At 38.6% G+C, this 7045-nt stretch overlaps 1 pseudogene; it reads left to right on the plus strand.

Moving 5' to 3' along the window:
- The first annotated feature begins 1760 nt into the window (after positions 1 to 1760).
- Positions 1761 to 6011, plus strand: LOC147361726 (protein SET-like; annotated as a pseudogene).
- The last annotated feature ends 1034 nt before the right edge of the window (positions 6012 to 7045 follow it).

Raw genomic sequence — 7045 nt, forward strand, 5'->3', positions numbered from 1 at the left:
ATTCTGTCATTTTTGAGATTGCATCCAAGTACTGCATTTTTGGACTCTTTTGTTGATCATGATGGCTACTCCACATCTCCTGTGGGATTCCTGCCCACAGTAGTAGATATAATGGTCATCTGAATTAAATTCACCCATTCCAGTACATTTTAGTTCACTGATTCCTAGAATGTCGACATTCACTCTTGCCATCTCTTGTTTGACCACTTCCAATTTGCCTTGATTCATGGACCTAACATTCCAGGTTCCTATGTAATATTGCTCTTTACAGCATCGGACCTTGCTTCTATCGCCAGTCACATCCACAGCTGGGTATTGTTTTTGCTTTGGCTCCATCCCTTCATTCTTTCTGGAGTTATTTCTCCACTCTTCTCCAGTAGTATATTGGGCACCTAGTGGCCTGGGGAGTTCCTCTTTCAGTATCCTATCATTTTGCCTTTTCATACTGTTCATGGGGTTCTCAAAGCAAGAATACTGGAGTGGTTTGCCATTCCCTTCTCCAGTGGGCCACATTCTGTCAGAACTGTCCACCATGACCCTTCCGTCTTGGGTAGCCCCACATGCCATGACTTAGTTTCATTGAGTTAGACAAGGCTGTGGTCTGTGTGATCAGATTAACTAGTTTTCTGTTTTTATGGTTTCAGTGTGTCTGCCTTCTGATGCCCTCTTGCAACACCTTACCTTCTTACTTGGGTTTCTCTTACCTTGGACGTGGGGTATCTCCTCACGGCCACTCCTACTGACCTTGAACATGGAGTGCTCCTCTCGGCCCTCTTTCGCCCGCACAGCCGCTGCTCCTTGGATGGCGTCATGCCCTAATGACTAAGGTCACTCCGATTTCCATACCTTGACTCCTAGACTTAAGTATTCTGGTTATGGGAGAAACAATTTCATATACTGGTCACAAATCAGAACATATTATAATATGAACACTCAACAGATGTTGTTGGAAAGCCTGAGCCATAATTCAGTTTCTAATAGCGATTTTAGTTTTCTATTAGATCAGCTGTAGGATAACATATTTTATAACAAGATGGCTCAGATAGTAAAGAAACCACCTGCAATGTGGGACATGTGGGTTCCGTCACTGGGTTGAGAAGATCCCTTGGAGGAGGGCATGGCAACCCACTCTAGTACTCTTGCCTAGAGAATCTCCATGGACAAAGGAGACTGGTGGTCTATATTCCATGGCGTTGCAGAGTCAGACATGGCTGAGTGACTAAGCACAGCACAAATAAAATCTAAATTATTATTATTAATTCAGTTATTAGTTTAGATCATTGTTATTGCTATTCAGTCTCTAAGTCATGTCTGACTCTTTGCGACCCCATGAACTGCAGCACGTCAGGCTCCCCTGTCCTTCACAATCTCCCTGCGTTTACTCAATTCATGTTCATTTAGTTGGTTATACTATCCAACCATCTCATTCTCTGCCATCCCATTCTTCTGGTGCTTTTAATCTTTCACAGCATTAGGGTCTTTTCCAATGTGTCGACTCTTCACATCGGATGGCCAAAGTATTGGAGCTTTCACTTCAGCATCAGTCCTTCTGATGAATATTCAGGGTTTGTCTCCCTTAAGAGTGACTGGTTTGATTTCCTTGCTGTCCAAGACTCTTAAAAGTCTTCTCCAGGACCAGAGTTTGAAAGCATCAATTCTTCAGCATGCAGTCTTCTTTATGATCCAACCCTCAAATCTGTACAAAGAATTGTTTTCCTTTACTTCCAGTCCCAAATAGTTTAGCATAAGGTATGTTAATAATGGGTAACTCTATATTTCAATATTTAAATTAGAAGATATCAAAAGAAGGTTGTCACTAAGCTATGACATATTTAAACAATTACAGGGGGAGAGACACATGACCTAAGGGGCTTAGTGTATCCTCATTTGGATTACCTGTTGCCCGCTTGCCATCACCATTGTCACCTTCCAAGCCTGACTTTGGAGATTGCTGAGAAGTTGGTGATGACGTTTCCCAGAATGCATTTTCCTCTACAATTCTAAGGCAGACTTTGAGGTATGTGATTAGAATAGTGAAGATCGAAGGGAAGAAGTCATTTTCTTTTAGTGAATTGTAGAAAGATTCTTGGGTAGATGTCAGATTCATTATGGCTTCCCAGTAAGTTCCTGAGAACCAACCACCTCATGACTTAGAATGAAATAAATGATGAGATTGAAACAGATGATTGGAAATTCTGAGATTTCACCTCTTTCCTGCAAGTCTATGAGACGAATCCATCAAATGCTGTGCAGGCGCAGTCCTGCAGTGTCTACTTCCCTGACCTTTCATGGCAGTTTCCCTGAGTCTTGGCAATGACTTAATCGCTTCCTTGCCTTTTGCAATCCCAACTCTTCCTGTTAGTCTTTAATTTCTGTGCTAAAAAGTTTATTCCTAAATTACATAAGGCAGTTTATAGGTAGTTATATAAAGTAGTTTATGGGTTTTTTGTTTGTTTTGTTTTTGTATTATTTTCCCCTGACCAATATTGATTCAAAATCCTGTTCTAAAAGATGTCTGAGCATGCCAGTTACTACAGAGCTGACTAAGATGAGCTCATCATCATTCTAAGATGAGGAGCACGTGCAGATCCTGCCAGCTCAGTCCGTATATTTGAATGTATGCTAGGTGATTGCTAAAAGTAATTAAAAAATTCAAAAAAAGTTAAAAAACAAACAGATCATTCTGCTTCTGGTAATTATAGTATCCTATCTATTTTCTGGAGACTTCTTTCCAAAATGCTGTTTCAAAATAGATGAATATTTGTGGTTGAGTCAAAGCAAGTTATTTGTTTAGATAAGATGGAATGAGATATTTGTTTTTGTAAATGTCTTCTTTGAATGGGGAACTCATGATTGATGTTGATAAACCAAAGCGCCTATCCACTGAGAACCTTTCCTCAATTTTGTTGAGTAATTTTGGAGCTAAAAAGAAAAATAAATGGGTGACTAAGGCAAATCATATAACTCTTGCCTCTCACTTTATATGTTTGTAAAATCAGGGTAAAAATAGCACCTGATGTGTGAATTGAATGACAAAATTACGTAAAGATAGATTACACAATGCTTGTAAACATGTAATACATTTTAGCTTACTGGGAGAAGCAGGATTACAGGGATTTTTGTCTCATGCCTGCTAGTGTTTTGGGGGAAAGTTAACATTTGGATGCTTTGATGATGTTACTAAGCTATCTAGAAAAAAGCCAAACAAACAAACTTGAGTTTGTATTGACTTTACTTATTTCAGAAAGTTAAGAATGTCTCCAAATTTAGTTCTTTAGCATTGAATTATGGAAATAAACACTCCTTATGGGTCTCCTAATGCTATTCTTTGCTCATTCTGTGCCAGTCAGGGCCAAAGGTCCTGAAATGCTTCAATTGTCAATGATCCTCTCCTAACATAATTGGTTTCTATCTCAATTTGAATTGAACATTTGTGTTGCTGACAGAAATTCAAAGAACCAAATTGTTTTGTCTTTGAGAAAGAACAGAAGACGTGAAATAATCCTCATAATAAGCAATGTGTGCTTTCTTGATAATGTACAGCTACTTGCCTGTAGAATAATAATAGTTAAGAAAAATATTTTAAAGATCCACTTATTTCTTAGAATTTTCTAAGATGAAATGATATCTACTTTATTTATAAATAAAAATTCACACTGAATTAACTAAAATTACATTTCAGCAAATACTAATACCAACTAACTCCATACAAATATATGGAAATCAAGAATACATTTTGATAACCATAGTATAGATTACAATTAGGATTGCATTAACTGCTGAGCTCTATATTATGTATGTTTGCTCATATCAAAAGCTCACCCAGCCTTATCCAGTTTTAAAAATACATGGCTTTTTTTTTTTTGACTAACTTTTTAGGGCTACAATGAGGTCAAATAAGGCTATACATGTAAAGAAAGAAATATGTTAGAACTCAGACAATATTGGTACTAAAATACATCACGAATATTTGACTTTCAAGATATATTAAATATGCTAAAGTAGTACTTTTCAAATATCAGTCACTACTAACTTTCTCTTATCCTCTGTTCCTCATATCCATTCAGTTATCTATTCTGTTAATTATTCTGTCATAAATTTGTCTTTTTGTTGTTGTTGTTGTTATTCCCACATTAATTCAGATTTTCCTAAAAAGCCTGTAGTTATTTTATAGTTACTTTTCTTCACTCTAATCTATCATTCCATTTTAATCTGTTTGGTTCTTATCAGATTTGTTTTCTAAAGTAATAAATTCATTATCAGAATTATCTGATAAAGGCCTTTAAGTAGTTTCACTGTTTTAGTTCTTTATTTCTCTTAATGTGTTTAGGCTTTATCACCTGTGTTTCCTTTGTGGATCAATCAGACATGCCTTTGGTGGACTCTGGAGCTGGACAGACCTAAATTGACAGCTTGAGTTTGTCCTCTAACTGTGAGATGTGTTTGAGTTCTTCAGGCTCTCTAAATATTATATGCCTGTCTACAAATTGGGCTTCCCTGATAGCTCAGTTGGAAAAGAATCCACCTGCAATGCACGTGACCGTGGTTTGATTTCTGGGTCGTGAAGATCCACTGGAGAAAGGATAGGCTACCACACTCCAGTATTCTTGGGTTACCCCTGTGGCACAGCTGGTAAAGTATCTGCCTGCAATGTGGGAGACCTGGGTTTGATCACTGGGTTGGGAACATCCCCTGGATAAGAGGAAGGCTACCCACTCCAGTATTCTGGCCTGGAGAATTCTATGGACTGTATAATCCATAGGATCGCAATGAGTCTGACACAATTGAGCAACTTTCACTTTCACTTTGGTCTTCCCCTGTGGCTCAGACAGTAAAGAATCCACCTGCAATGCAGGAGACCTTGGTTTGATCCCTGGGTCAGGAAGATCCCCTGGAGAAGAGAATGGCAATCCACTTCAGTATTCTTGCCTGGAGAATTCCACGGACAGAGAAGCCTGGTGGGCTATAATCCATGAAGTCGCAAAGAGTTGGACACAGTGAGTGAGTAACGCTATCACTTTCACTAATTACTATAGAGAGAAAAATGTGTGCCTGCCTCAAAGAACTGTTATGAGAATTGAAATTAAGTAATACGAGGTCTTAGAGCTCCTGTGTATGGGTTTTCCCTTGGTTTGATTTTTGGCTTTTCCCACAACACATCTCCCAAACACGAGTCTTCATTTCCACGTTAAGTAAAGAAACCAAATAAACTGAGACTGACTCCTTCCTCTGGATCACAGTAAATGTCTGCTTCTCCAAACTTGCTGAAGGGAGAAAATAACAGCAAGAAGCAACTGAACATTTTGATGAAGCAAATGACAGATTTAATGAACTAGCCAGTGAAGAGACTCTGAAAGAACAGAAATATAACAAACTCCAACCATTTTTTTTACCAGATGCAGTCAGAATTGTTCACCAAAACCCAAAATTTTGGGGTGACACTATTTGCCAACCATCTACAAGTGTCTGCACTGCTTGTGGAGGAGGAAGAAGGAGTGCTACACTACTTGATAGGAATTGAATTGACAGAATTTGAAGATGGTAAATCAAGTTACAGAATAGATTTTTATTTTAATAAAAACTCTTACTTCAAAAGTAAAATTCTCTCCAAAGAATTTCGTCTGAATGAGAGTGGTGATTCATCTTCAAAGTCCACTGAAATCAAATGGAAATCAGAAAGGATTTCACTAAACACAAAAGAAGAAACACAGAAGAAAGCCAGCAGGAAGAGACAGCATGAGGAACCAGAGAGCTTCTTCACCTGGTTTACTGATCATTCTGATGCAGGTGCAGATGAGTTAGGAGAGGCCATCAAAGATGATATTTGGCCAAATTCATTACAGTACTACATAATTCCTGACACGGATGATGAAGAAGGGGAAGGAGAAGAAAAAGATGAGGAGGAGGAAGGATTGGAAGATATTCATGAATGACGGGATGAAGATGAAGGTGAAGAAGATGAAGATGATGGGAAAGAGGAAGAAGATGGAGATAAAGAAGAGGATGACTAATGGAACACTAATGGATTCCCGCTTTCTTTTCTTTTTTAAAAAATTTTCTCTAGTCCCTGAGAGCAAGTTGCAGTATTTTTTTCCCTTCTTGTGCAAAGTCATCCTGTTTTTGAGATCTCTTTTCTTCTTTATACCATGTTTCTCAACTTATTACTTTGAACAGAATTTAGTGGGAAAAAGAATCTCCACTCCTTTCTGTTCCAAATCAATTTTTATCCTTCCTGTCTCTACAAAAACTCTATGGAATCAACACTACCATGTTCTATGAGAAAAAGCAAAATCTTCTGCTCACTTGCTGCTGCTGCTGCTGCTAAATCACTGTAGTCGTGTCCGACTCTGTGCGACCCCATAGACGGCAGCCCACCAGGCTCCCCCGTCCCTGGGATTCTCCAGGCAAGAACACTGGAGTGGGTTGCCATTTCCTTCTCTAATGCATGACAGTGAAAAGCAAAAGTGAAGTCGCTCAGTCCTGTCCAACTCTTAGTGACCCCATGGACTGCAGCCTTGCAGGCTCCTCTGTCCATGGGATTTTCCAGGCAAGAGTACTGGAGTGGGTTGCCGTTGCCTTCTCCGCTTAGCTCTTCTGAAAGCTGGAGGGTACTAAGCTCCTGTGTAATAGGGCACAAAATGTTTAGCTTTTGTTCTTTTTCTAGATATTGGGCTCAGACATTATACTGGGTCTCTGTGTGAACAGACAGTTAGCATTTACCAACTTGTATCTGTCAACTTTCTCTTGTTTAGAAAAAGAAAAAAAAAATTTTTTTAAATGGAGTTACAGAAGGTCAGCAAAGGGTGGGTTTGAGATGTCTGATTGGGCTAACTGGGCATTTTGACAACATGTCTTTTCCTTTGGCATGTTTAGTTGTAATGTTTATGGACATCCTTGCAGTTTAAGGTGACACTTTTAACATAAAATTCTCTCCTGATTATGATTTGAGCCCTTCCACTCAGTGGGAAAATCAGTAGAACCTGTAGGATATTATTTACAATTGACATTCTCAATTATAACTTTCTGTTTATTGTTAAATTTTTCT

The sequence above is a fragment of the Bos grunniens genome, chromosome 12 (assembly GCF_055505025.1).
Source record: "Bos grunniens cultivar Pamir isolate PY7600 chromosome 12, Bosgru_T2T1.0, whole genome shotgun sequence".
Taxonomy (NCBI): domain Eukaryota; kingdom Metazoa; phylum Chordata; class Mammalia; order Artiodactyla; family Bovidae; genus Bos; species Bos grunniens.